The sequence below is a fragment of the Corylus avellana genome, chromosome ca2 (assembly GCF_901000735.1).
Source record: "Corylus avellana chromosome ca2, CavTom2PMs-1.0".
Classification (NCBI taxonomy): Eukaryota; Viridiplantae; Streptophyta; class Magnoliopsida; order Fagales; family Betulaceae; genus Corylus; species Corylus avellana.
The window spans coordinates 32,394,657-32,408,708 of NC_081542.1; positions in this window are offsets into that span (position 1 = coordinate 32,394,657).

Consider the following 14,052-nt stretch of genomic DNA (forward strand, 5'->3'; position numbering starts at 1 on the left):
AATTACTGCAGGGTTGACTATAATTATTAGAATTCATCCAACTTTACTTTACTAAATATCCGTTAAAATTGCACTTGGATCCTACAATTTCCCAGCAAGAAAACGGATGCGCATTAGCACAACGGCTTCACTCCAAGTCGTTCCGATGAATTGAGAAATGCATGGTCTCCATACCTTGAGAAGTTTTGAAGGGCGAAACCCTCCGACCCACAAGAAAAAGCGCTCAGCTGATGTTTTCCATATGCCAGACGTCACATAGAAGACATCAGCTTTTGTCGCGGTTGCTTTGATGCGGAAAAGTTGAAAATAGTGCGACATGAAAGTAATTGCTGAAGAGCTCTCAAACGATCGAGCAAGTGAGAACCGACATTAGTGCAATGAGCTTGACGCTTCTCCTTGTCAATAACTCTGAGCACTGCCAGCCCCCAGCCGAACATACAGGGTTCCCACCAAAAGTATTAAATTGAATTTTCTGGGCCAACACACTTGCTATCTCTGGGGTTGTCACCATTGGTAAACCATTGCCGATACCCTGATCGATTTATTTGAGAAATGTAATGGAATGGTTGCACAAGATAGCAACCATTCCATCTTTATTGGTATAACATGTCTCTTGAATCTAACATGTCTCAAATCTCTTTCTATTTCATCTTTATTGGTATATCTATTGTAAAATTTGGACAGAGTTTTCCTCTAAAATAGGTTGGAACAAGTTCCTCAAATCTAGTCTATAAAATTGTCATACGTCTCTTTGAGCACGCGACACATGGCTTTGTAAAATTATTAAAAAATATGTGTTTCTCATATGGTAAGGGACAATGGGACACATGACAATTTTATAGACCGGGTTGAAGGAAGTTCTTCCAACCAAATTTGGAAGAAATCTTTGTCCTTGTAATTTAGATAGCTAATATTGGTATTGCCCTTTTATAGTACTTCTTTAACCCTCCAAATTACATAAAAATATGAATCCAGCAGCCAACTTTTAGGTTTTTATGCATAAGCAGACCTCCTTTTCTTAGTACTGAAAAACCCTGTCATGTAGGTACCTTTATTTGATTAATGCAGGCCGAATTAATCTATGAATGCAAACCTTAAGAAAGTCGAAGTTAATTCTTCAACTTTTGATATTCATTTTTCTGCATCATGCTGATGAAAATTGCATGAGGATATTGGTCTTCTGACAGGATTTTGTCAAGCATGCTCACTAGACATAGACTACATACAGGATAATAGTACTCGTAGAAAGATTGAATATCACCATTTGAACATAAACATTAAGGTGGTGTTTGGCAAAGGTGTTGCCTAGCCTAGATACTGTTTATCCTCGGTATAGGTGCATTTAATAAAATTATAAGTCCTGAACTTGATGTACAATTACCCTATTAGCCTTATTTTTTTCTCCAAAAAATTCCAGCGCTCTCCAATTTCCTCCAGCTCCCTCACCTTTCTTTCCTCCCTGTCTTCTCCTTCATGACTCGAGTACTGACCCTTGCGAGCCTTGCGAGGATTCGGAATTCGTGAGGGAATCGGGCTGGATAGATTCGGTCTAGCAGTAGAGAATGGAGCGCAGGGGGGGACGGTGCTTTGGAGATTTTCAAGGAAAAAAAAGTACAGGAAGGTCACAACAAGCAGAAGGGGGGGACGCCTGGTTTGGTGTTTGGCAAGGGGATTTTTGAGAGAAAACAAAATCCTGCTGATTTCAGGATACCGCTTACACCGCGGGGGGCCGCTTCGGATTTTGTCCGGTGAGGCAAGGGGGCTAGCCTTGAGGCTGAGGGGAGGGGAAGACAGGCGTTTAAAGAGCTCTAAAGTTTTTCAAGAAATTGCAACCACCCAGAACAATTCTCCTGATGGTTTTTCAGTTATTGTATTTGAAAATACAAGAAAGAATGGAGAGAATAAACAAAGGGTACATGATAGATTGACATGATTGACATAAAAAACTGATTTTTAACTGTAAATGAGGAGAAACGAAGAAGTTGACCAAAAGAAAAATAGATTGTGAGATTTTTGCTCCTCGCGGGAAATCTCTTAACGTGATATCACGGAGGGATGGCCATTGCTATCTTGATTAGCAAAGGCAAGTTTTACGTGAAGGCTGGTGCCTTCTAGGTCGGCCAACGGCTATTCAATCGATCATTGTAAGCAAAGAAGCCGAAGGACAAAAGGAACAACTACGGTGTGGGTGTGGAGGAATAGCCCGGGAGATTGGGGGGGATGCGTGTGACGATGGTGTGGGGAGGGAGACGGCAGATAATAAAGCCCGATTTCGTGGAAATTCAATAAGAACAATATGGTCAAAAGGGTGGCTCTCTTTCTCTTTTTTTTTTTTTTTTTGAGGGGATCTGATGCAATCGGTCCTTGGTCAATGGTAAACAGTATTTAGGCCATTGCACCAAATAGAGCTAAGTTACGAATGGACCACTATTCTAAATATAGTAAGGGAAGATACACTTTACTTCTAAACTATTAAGCCCATTTAAACTTGTCACAATGTTTAAAAGTGACACTTTACCCTCTCAAACCAAATTGTTGCAATTCGACCATTCTTTTTTTCTTTTTTCCCAAAATGTCCCCATCCTAAGTTAAAAAAAAATAAATTAAAAATTAAGTGGTGGCCAGTCTAGGGTGGCCAAAGCCACCCCCAAGCCCAACTGGGGTGGCCGGCCACCCTTTAATTTTTAAATTTAAAATTTTTAAATTTAAATTTATTTATTTATTATTATTATTATTATTTTAACTTGGAATTGAGGCATTTTGGAGGAAAAAAGAAGAAGTAAGAATGATTGAATTGCAACAATTTGAAAATCTGGAGGAGTAAAGTGTCACTTTTTAAACATTAGGGTTAAAAGTGCAAATGTGTGGATAGTTCAGGGGGGTACAATGTATTTTCTCCTATGTAGTAAGTGGAGAACTGTTGTTCATTGGAGCGCCGAAGTGCGAAGGTTGTTTCCATCATTGAAGCCAGAGTGTAGGATTGAACTTTTCGAATGATAAAGACAAAAAAGCGCTTAGTTTTGTTGGAAAAACCGACACAAATATCATATTGACTTTCTTATTAGACTCTAGTAGAGTTTTATCATATTTTACTTATATTATGGTCTTTAGTCAGTATTACCCTGTACCTATTAGAATCAGTATCTATTTGTAGTCAATGTTTATCTGTATGGCTCTTTCCTTTCGGACTTAGTATTTATACTTTAGACTGGTATTTTATGTACGCCGTTTTCATCTTATACATTTATATTTTTTTTCCAGTCATTGGAGATGTGAGGGGCAGGGACTTAATGGTGGGTTTAGAACTTGTGACTGACAGGAATGAGAAGACACCTGCTAAGGCAGAAACCGTGGTTTTATTTGAGAAACTTAGAGGTATCGGACATGTCTTCCAAGCCAAAATTAATCAATTTTTACTCACTTAAATTTCCTGTTGTTATACTCATCATCTAACGGTTCCTCATTGCAAAGCTTGGTGTTCTAGTTGGGAAAGGGGGACTGCATGGAAATGTTTTTAGAGTGAAGCTGCCAATGTGTTTTAGCAAGGACGATGCAGGTAACCTTTTTGTCTCAGACAGTTTTAATGATTTAAACCTCTATTTAGTTGAATTATCAGCCTCTATATATATTGTTGGATCATGGATCAGCTATATTGGGCCCGATAAAATAATCCATCGGCCCATTACTGAAGCTCGGTTAATTGTTACTGTTCATCAAAACCTATGCTCGGTAACTCATACTTTCTAAACTCGGTATTCAAACGCTCGGCCCGAAGACTCAGTATGCCGAGTCTTACGTGGATTACCGAGTATTACTCTCGGAATATTGGATATATATGCATGATATTTTTTATCCTTCTTTGAAAATAAAATATTGTTTGACACGTGGACCCTCGGTAAAGTCTACAGTGTCAAATGAACAGTTGCAACCTGGTGCCTATAAAAGGGGGGTCCCTTCTCAAATTTTGGTAACTTTTTTTTCCCTCTCCTTAACTAAATATCTTTGATTATCCTTGTCTCATCTATCATCTTCGAAGTTATATTTTCTCTTAAAACACTGTGACTAAAGGCATCGGAGCCATCCCCCGCCGGATCCGTAGCCAAAGATCTTATGCAGTATACCAATCTGCCTTTCATTGATCGGGTAATGAGGTTTCCTCTTCCTGACAAGTTCAAGATGCCTCGAGTCAACAAGTATGACGGAAGCACGGATCCTTCCGATCATATGGAAAGTTTCCGAGCTCATATTATTCTTCATGATACTCCAAACGAGATAGCTTGCCGAGCTTTTCCATTAACTCTGGAAGGTGTTGCTAAAGAATGGTTTGGAGGTCTGAGTCCTAAATCTGTTGACAACTTCGATTTTCTCGGACAACAATTTCTGGGTCAATTCCTTGCTGTTCGGAAAAGAAAGAAAAACCCAGCTTATTTACTATCTATCATCCAAGGAAAAACAGAGTCCTTAAAAGATTATATATGTTACGTTTTAATCGGGAGAGGTTGACAGTCGAAACCCTGGATGAACAAATTGTTCTTTCAGCTTTGATGCATGGCATAAAGGCTGATGGGCCATTAATGGCCGAATTAGCTCGAAAATCAACGTCGGGAACTCTTCGGCAGTTCACAAACAAAGCTGAAGAATTTATTAACCAAGAAGAAACTATCTCAGCTTTGATAAAATCCAAACCTGAAGAGAGTAAGCCTATCGATGACTCGATTAGAACCACACCAAAGGCTTCAGTAGAGAGAAAGAAGACAAGAGATCATCAGAAGGTGAGAACTCCAGAAAAGAAGATTGAGCTACCACCCAGGCAGAATCAACAGCAACAGTATATAGGATGGACACCTCTAAATGCAGCTGTTTATAAGGTGTTCATGGAGGTCAGGAAGGATTCGAACTTCAGATGGCCCGGAAAAATGAAAGCTCTTCCCCAAAATCGCACCACTCAGAAGTTTTGCGAATATCATAACGATCACTGGCATTATACCGAGGATTGTATAAGCCTTCGGTTTGAAATTGAAAAATTTCTCAGAAATGGGAAGTTGTTGAAGTTTGTAGCCGAAGAGAAAGGTCGAGAGAAAAATCCTCAAGACGGGCAGAGTCATCATTCAGCACAGAACATGGAGCCAAACAATAACAATTTTCGCAATCAAAGGCAAAGACGTGATGAACCGTGGGTTCCTCAGAATAGTCAACAGAACCCTCATAATCAAGCTATAGTTGGAGAGATCCAAACGATTTCGGGAGGATTAGCTAGTGGGGGGGAATCTAGTTCGGCAAGAAAAGCCTATGCTAAACAAGCAAGAATGGAAGAAGTCTTTTCACTTAAGAAGCCCTCCAAAGTACAGAAGCTGGAACCGAGTGTTCTAACATTTTTGGAGGAGGACGCAAAGGAGATTTCAATGCCACACGACGATGCGCTGGTGATAACGTTAATAGTGGCTAATCACGCTGTTCATCGAGTTTTAGTGGACAACGGAAGTTCGGCTGATATTTTGTATTGGACGGTTGTCCAGCAACTCGGCATCAGTCGAGAGAAGTTGAAACCTTTCCTATCACCATTGATAGGGTTTGCCGGAGAGAGTGTTCAACCCATTGGGATGATTTCTCTTCCAATAACAGCAGGAACTGCTCCTAAGTAGTCCACCATTATGGTAGATTTTTTGATAATCGATCGACCATCGGCATACAATGTAATCATCGGTCGTCCAACTTTGAATTAGTTGAGGGCTGTGACTTCTACCTATCACTTGAAAATGAAATTCCCGACAGCCGATGGAATCGGCGAGGTTAAAGGAGATCAAGTTGCTGCCAGAAGATGTTATAATACATCTTTGAAGAAATGCCCAAAGTCAGCACTTTTGACTATCGGTAATTTGGGTGATGATCGGAAGATTCAGTTGAGAAAAGAACCAGCCGAGCCACTGGTTGATGTACCGATAGCCGAAGGAAAGGTTGTGAAGATCGGCTCTCAACTAACTTCTGAGGTTAGGGAAGTTCTCGTTCGGTTTCTTCAAGAAAACCTCGAAGTCTTTGTATGGTCTCCTGAGGAAATGTCGGGGATTGATCCTAAGGACATCGTTCATCACCTGAACATCAATCCAGAAGCTAAGCCAGTGAAACAAAAGCAGAGAAAGTTCGCTCCCGAGAGAAACATGGCCATTGCCGAGGAAGTAGACAAGTTGCTCAAAGCTCAGTTTATTGAAGAAGCACATTATCCCGATTGGTTAGCCAATGTTGTGATGGTTAAAAAGTCCTCTGGGAAATGGAGGATGTGTGTGGATTTCACCGACCTTAACAAAGCTTGCCCGAAGGATAGTTTCCCACTGCCTCATATTAGTTCATTGGTTGACTCAACAGTCGGGTATGAGTTGCTGAGCTTCATGGATGCATTTTCTGGCTACAATCAAATCTTCATGCACCCATCCGATCAAGATAAGACAGCATTCATCACTGACCGAGGCTTATATTGCTACAAGGTTATGCCTTTCGGCTTAAAAAATGCCGGGGCTACTTACCAAAGATTGGTAAACAAGATGTTTCAGGAACAGATCGGTAAAAGTATGGAGGTCTATGTTGATGACATGCTGGCCAAGAGCAAGTTGTGGGCAGATCATGTGACAGACTTGAAAGAGGCGTTCACGACATTGAAGCGATTCAAAATGAAGCTGAATCCTACAAAGTGTGCATTTGGAGTTTCGTCTGGGAAGTTCCTCGGTTATATGGTGTCAAGCTGAGGAATTGAAGCTAATCCAAAGAAGATTCAGTCAGTGTTAGATATGCAATCTCCGAAGAATACAAAGCAAGTTCAGCAATTGATTGGTAGAATCGCGGCATTAAACAGATTCATCTCTCGGTCTACAGATAAATGCCTTCCTTTCTTTAAAATATTATGAAAGGCTTTCAAATGGTCCGAGGAATGCGAACAAGCATTTGAACAACTCAAAAAGTATATGGTCAGTCCACCTCTACTTAGCCGAACTATTCCTAGAGAAGTATTATTTCTGTACCTAGTTGTGTCTCCAACCGCGGTCAGTGTGGCTTTGATTTGGGAAGAGGAGGGAATCCAGAAGCCAGTTTATTTCATTAGCCGAGCATTGCATGGCGCCGAGGAGAGGTATGTACAAATGGAGAAACTTGCTTTTGCACTGGTAATTGCATCTAGAAAGTTTCGGCCGTACTTTCAAGCCCACACAACCAATGTACTAACCGAGTATCCATTGAAGAAAGTACTTCGGAAGTTGGATATGTCTGGTCGGTTAGTCAATTGGGCTATTGAGATTAGTGAATTTGATTTTCACTTTATTTCGCGTAATGCTATCAAAGGTCAAGCACTTGCAGATTTTGTAGTAGAATTCACCAATATACAAGATCTGGAGGTATGGCTAAGAGAAAAAATGTGGGTAATTTATGTTGATGGTTCTTCTACCAAAAAGAATGGTGGAGCCGGCTTAGTAATGATCACGCCAGATGGGAAGGAATTGAAAAGCTCTTTGAGACTAGAATTCAAAACTATCAACAATGAAGCGGAGTATGAAGTGGTAATAGCTGGGCTCGGCTTAGCCCGAGAGATGGAGGCAGAGTTTGTGGAAATACGAAGTGATTCTCAAGTTATTGTCGGTCACATTCGTGGTGAATTTGAGGCTAAAGGCAGTAAAATGAAGCTATATTTATCCATGTTCAGGATATGCAAAAGGCTTTCAAGAAGTTTTGCATTATTAAAATCTCGAGAGAAGAGAATGAGAAGGCCGATCAGTTAGCTCGGTTAGGGTCAGCATCCGAAGATGAAGAGAAATCGACCAACCAATACAAGTTTTACAACATCCTGCTATCGCCGAAAAGGTTATGGTTTTAACCATTGAGCTCATGCCAACCTGAGCTGAAGAGATTGTTGGTTATTTAGAAAGGGGAGTCCTCCAAGGAGACAAGAGAAAGGCAATGCAATTAAAATGAAAAGTTGCTCGGTTCACCTTAGTTAATGGCTTTCTTTTCAAGCAAGGCTTTATGTTGCCTCTTCTTAAGTGTGTTTCTAAAGAAGAGGGTAATTATATCTTCCGAGAGATCCATGAAGGAGTCTGTGGCAGTCATTCAGGAGCTCGAATGTTAGCACACAAAGCTGTTAGAGCAGGGTTCTTCTGGCCGAGTATGAACCAGGATTCCATGCAAATTGTCAGAACTTGTGATAATTGTCAACGTTTTGCTAACATCATTAAGCAACCGCCTAAGGAGCTTAGTTTAGTCTCCTCGCCATGGCCGTTTTCACACTGGGGAGTGGATATAGTAGGGCCATTACCTCCGGGAAAATGGGGTGTTTAGTTCGCTGTAGTTGCCGTGGATTATTTCACGAAGTGGGCAGAAGTGGAGGCTTTGGTGAATATTACAACAAGAAATATTGAGAAGTTTCTTTGGAAAAATGTTATCTGTCGATATGGAATTCCTCATGCCTTTGTTACAGACAATGGCAAACGGTTCGATTGTGATTCCTTTCGAGATTGGTGTGCCGGGCTCCATGTTCGACAATATTTCTCATCTCCGGGACATCCCCAGGCAAATGGACAGGTAGAAGCAATAAACAAGACCATATTCAAAATCTTAAAAAAGAAGCTCAGTCAATATAAAGGGAACTGGGCGGAGGATCTTCCCGAGGTTTTATGGGCATATCGCACCACCAGAAGAACCCCAACCGAGGAAACCCCTTATGCTTTAGCTTATGGAACCAAGGCTGTCATTCCAGCCGAGATTGTGGCAAAAAGTTTTCGTGTGGACACCTTCAACCCTGAACTCAACGGCAATGGTCTGAAACTACATCTCGATTTGTTACAAGAAAAACAGGATTAGGGTCAGATCACTATGGCAACGTACCAACAGTGGGTAGCTCGGTACTTCAATCAGCGGGTTAAACATCGCAGTTTTCAAGTTGGAGATTTGGTCTTGAAAAAAGTCACTCTTGCAACTAGAGACACAGCTGACGGGAAGCTAGCACCAAACTGGGAAGGACCATACAAAGTGATAAAATGCGGCAAAGCAGGGGCGTATCATCTGGCAAACCCCGAAGAAAAACAACTCCAGCGACCATGGAATGCTGAGCATCTTAAGAAGTATTTTGTATAGAATTATAATTCTCAGAGATTCATTTTGTTGTATTATACCGAAAAATGCTCATTAATGAAGGATCCTCTGAGGTTATAGTCATGCAGAAATCTTAAAATGCGGCAGACCATACTTTTTATCTAACACTCAGAGAAAATAGCTGAGCAAAGTGTTTTCCGAGAGCCACTTTTGGAAAAGTGCCTATAGCACTTTCCGACCCTTCGGTGAAACATAGCCGGAGAGTTTCCCGAGCATTGCTCGACGAAATTTCACTAAGGCGCTTTCCCGAGGAAGAATTAGGAAACGTAGCTGAAAACAAAGCAATTTCCAAATTTAGCCTTTATAGCCGGAGTGTTTCCCGAGCTTAGCTCGGTGAAGTATCACTAAGGCGCTTCCTCGAAGAAGAAGTTCATAAATACAGCTGAGCAAAACGCTTTCCCAACTTAACCTTTTCCCTAAAGGTTCCACCTCGGAGAAATATAGCTGGAGAATTTCCTGAACTTTGTTCAGTGACAAATCGCTAAGGCGCTTTCCCGAAGAAGAAGTTCATAAGCATAACTAAAACAAAAGCGTTATCTTAGTTTAACCCTTTACCTCAGAGGTGGATGTTTAGCAAAACCTACTCATGCCAAGCGCCCTCCCATAACAAAATGTTCAACTATTGCATTTCAACCGAATATTCTAACAAAACATGCACTCCCAGTAAAACATGCAATTCATCCAAAATTTCAAGCATTATGTCAAAACACTCACAAAACAATTTGGGCTCATATACATTGTTTAGAACTCAGGTTCTAAAGATAATGGAGCCTAAGACTCTCACAAATGGTTCAAAATTTTTACACTACATAAAGATTCCCATTATTATAAATTAAAATTTATAAACCATGGGAATCGAGGGGATATACATAGCATGAGTTGTTAATTCAACAGAGTTATGAAATAAAGTTATCACTTGAGTTGATATATAGAAATTGATATAAAATTTTTTCTATTCATTGATCAAAAAGAGGCAAATAGGTACAAAGATCATCTCATTTCAAAAGAAGTACAGTCAAAACATCAAGCATCCCCATCCGGTGCATGGTCCCATTCTTCATCAGATATATTCATCGACCTTTCCGAATCATCAAATGAAGATTTTTCGGTCTCAGGATGCTCTGCTGCAGTCGAAGATTCCCCAGGTTGAACCGAGCAAATGGGTTGAAACCGAAGATTGTAATGCCTTTACAATCAGGCATCTACTCCTGACCAACCACAGTAATCTTCGAAATGGCCTCTTCAGTGGCGGGAACATCTTCAGGCTTAATTATATCCAGATCAACACCCTCAGGAGGATTTTTTGACCAACTCCGAAAGGTCTCAAAACCTGAGATAAAGCCTATACCCCAGCCATAATCTCGGCCCCAAGAAGCAAAAGAAAGCTGCTTATAGAAATTCCGAGCCTTATCCTTGTACCTAACCACTTGTTCTTTGGCATGGAAAAATCTCATCTTAAAACTCTCAGTTTTCTTTTCAACAGCCTTCAGCTTCTTCTCGGCCGACTTTTGTTGTTTCCTAGCCACCAGAAGTTGATCCTAGGCCACCTTTAGTTTCCCTTCAGCCACCTCAACTCTTGTGCATTGCGCAGTCGAGTATCTCTGAGCTTCTTCGAGTTCTTCAGAAACCAAGTTGATACGAGACTCGGTAGGTCGGCACTGAAGCTCGGCGTCAGCATGTTTCTCTTTGAGCAAAGCGGCTTCATCTTCTAGGGTGGAGTAGTCATTCAGCAACCTCTCACCTTTAGCCTTCTCAACAGCCAACTCAGCTCCTAGCTCCTGAATCTGTAGCTCAACTTGGGAGTGCCGAGACTTCAACCCGGTAATTTGCTTCTTAGAAAGAAGAAGCTCGTTTCTTTGCTGAGAAGAGAGCTCTTGTATTTGTTCTATCTCGGCCTTAGCCTCTTCAAGTTTCTTCTTTACATTCTCGGTTTCCAAAGCCGAGCTCTCTGCAGATCTTCTAAAATGGAGGTAATAGTTCATGCTATGCGTTGATCCCTATCAGGGAAAGAAGCCTGTTAGTAAAAAAAAAAGAGGAAGAAAAAGGAGCAACATAAAAGAAGAAGAGGTGTTTACCTCGAGTTGATGATATAGCATATGTTCCATCACCTCCTTTGGAAATTGAGCACTGATACCGGGGGAGTTACCGGCCTGAATTAAGTTGACTAGGGCAATAAAAGGGTTCCCCAACCAACTGTCACCTAGCCGAGAAAGGGGTTCCCCAAATGTCCAGGTGATCGGATCAGGCATATGATCTGCCGATGGACCAGCAGCCTATGAAGTCTCGGTAGAGGGCGGTACAAGTTCATTCAAAGGGCTATCTCTCGGCAGCTGAGGCGAACCTCCGAGGTTAGCAGTTTCTCTCTCAGTTTCATAAGCAGTCGCGACAGGGTCGGCGTATGCTTGTTTAGAAACTTCACAAACATTAGCCACCTCTTCCATTGTTTCATGCTCGACAGCAACAGGCTCCGGAATCACTGGTTCGGTAACTAAGGGTTAAGCAGCCACAGGCTCCTCGGCAGCTTGAGTTCCAGCAACTGCAGCTTCTGGCATGTGCATATTCGAGATGCATGGATGAGCTTTTAGCCTCGGCCTGACCAGGGTAAATCACCGCCAGCGGCTTTACAATCGGCATATTTGAAGCAAGATCCCTGAGGATCTGACCAGCATCCACTAGTTCCTCCTCCTCGAAGTCTGAAGAACTTAATTGCACAGCCTCAGTAGGAGAGGAGGAAAGAGGAACTGCCGAGAGTGGGGCAACTTCTAAAGCTTCAGAGGCAGAAACTTCGGCTCTAACAGGTGTGTGAGAAGAAGATCGGGGAGGCCGTTTAGCAAGGACATCCTGAGCCGATTTGTCTTGTCTACTCAGGAACGCCCTGACCCCACCAAGAACCTCCGAGTATGCTCTGATGTGAGGAGCATGTGTCTCTACCCCAGGGGCAGGTCTTTTCTCAAGGGCCCCCAGATCACTTGCAACTCTGCCTCTTTCTTCTTCGTGTAAGACGTCCAAGTGTACTGCTACCTCCTCCGACTCAAGGTCGGTAACCGACTGTGCTGCCTGCGAGCTACCCTCGATTTTCTTTTTCTTCTTCTTCTTCTTCTCCAGAGGGGGAACGTTTGGGTCTTCAGGCTCGTCAACAATCGCCAGAGAAATGCAGCAACTGGTGCCAAAGGTTTCTTTGAGAAAGCCACTTCAGCTTTCCTCTTCCCTTTGCCTTTAGAAGGTTCCTCAGTTCTGATGGCTTTCCTTCTTGGAAGCTCAGTAGGCTCGGTAATTGGTCTTCTCGACACCACAGCAGGTGGTATTCTCGGTGGAGCAGCTTCCACTACCCTTGCAGGTGCAGGTGTCCACAGGTACAATACCTTATTCTCCTCGGTCATGACAGCGTCATAATCCATTTCTAATTGTCCACCACGGTGAGGGGGTGATCTACCCCGAGAATTTTCGGCCAAACAATCATACAAGCAAAGAAAACTCTCCAGCCATTTGGCAGCAGTTGGTGTGGAGCTATCCGAATGTAACTCAGTAGCTCCCGAACTATCCTCGAAAAAGGAAGTCTCAGACCTATCCAGAACATCTCCAAATAGACGCAGACTTCATTACTGTCAGTGTCCACCATAGCTCCAACGTTGTCGTTATCAAAGCGTAATTGCATCGAGTCAGGAAGCTCGCAGATTTGACGAACTTCAGATTTGTTATCCCCTGACAGATTCGATTCCCATGTAATTGGGTGTAAAGCACCCAACACACTAGGGACATCCTCGACTCTGCGACTCATTAGGTATTGGTATTCGGGAATCAGTTGGCGAGGGATTGAAGGCAGGCCCTGTTGAATCAGAAGGTGGGTGACACTCAGACGAATATGACCAACCGAGGGTTCGATCAAGGGAAGAAGAAAATCCAAGTAATGAAGTATTGGGCAGTTGGGGTGGACAAAAGGCTCGGCTGAAGGGACAGATTCGACCGAAGTTCTGAAGTATACCACTCGTGAAAAATAATACTCGGCCGAAAGGTCTGGGTGAAGGAGTGCCAGATTGGAGAGAGAGAGAAAATCGCAGAAGCTTAAAAAGGGCAACAATGGCTTCTAATGGAAAAACAGTGGAGAATAACAAAGGCGAAGAGGGGTTTTAAAAGGTTTTCGGAAGGGAGAAATCGGAGCGGCGCAATTAAGACCCTAGGAGCTAGGGTTCAGGAAAATGCGCCTTTTTATTTCTTACTCTCCATGCAGGGACTGACACGTGGCCGCCTTAAGTTTTAAACCGCAGGAAACCCAACGCGTGGCTCTCAAAAGGCGGCGGTAAATCATTAAAACATTATCTTTTGAAAATTCAAAATTTCAATTTTTTTTTAAAAAAATTAGAGCCAAATCGCCTTATTTAGTTAAAGAAAGAAGAAGGGAATAGGGGAAAGCTGACCCATTCTCAGAAATATGCAATTTCCATATTCTGTTAGAAAAGGAAATTGGGGGGTAACTGTTGGATCATGGTCAGCTATATTGGGCCCAATAAAATAATCCATCGGCCCATTACTGAAGCTCGGTTAATTGTTACTGTTCATCAAAACCTATGCTCGGTAACTCATACTTTCTAAACTCGGTATTCAAACGCTCGGCCCTAAGACTCTGTATGCCGAGTCTTACGTGGACTACCGAGTGTTACTCTCGGAATATTGGATATATATATGCATGATATTTTTTTTATCCTTCTTTGAAAATAAAATATTGTTTGACATGTGGACCCTCGGTAAAGTCCACAGTGTCAAATGAACAGTTGCAACCGGGTGCCTATAAAAGGGGGGTCCCTTCTTAGATTTTGGTAACTTTTTTTTCCCTCTCCTTAACTAAATATCTTTGATTATCCTTGTCTCATCTATCATCTTCGAAGTTATATTTTCTCTTAAAACACTGTGACTAACTTAGGCATC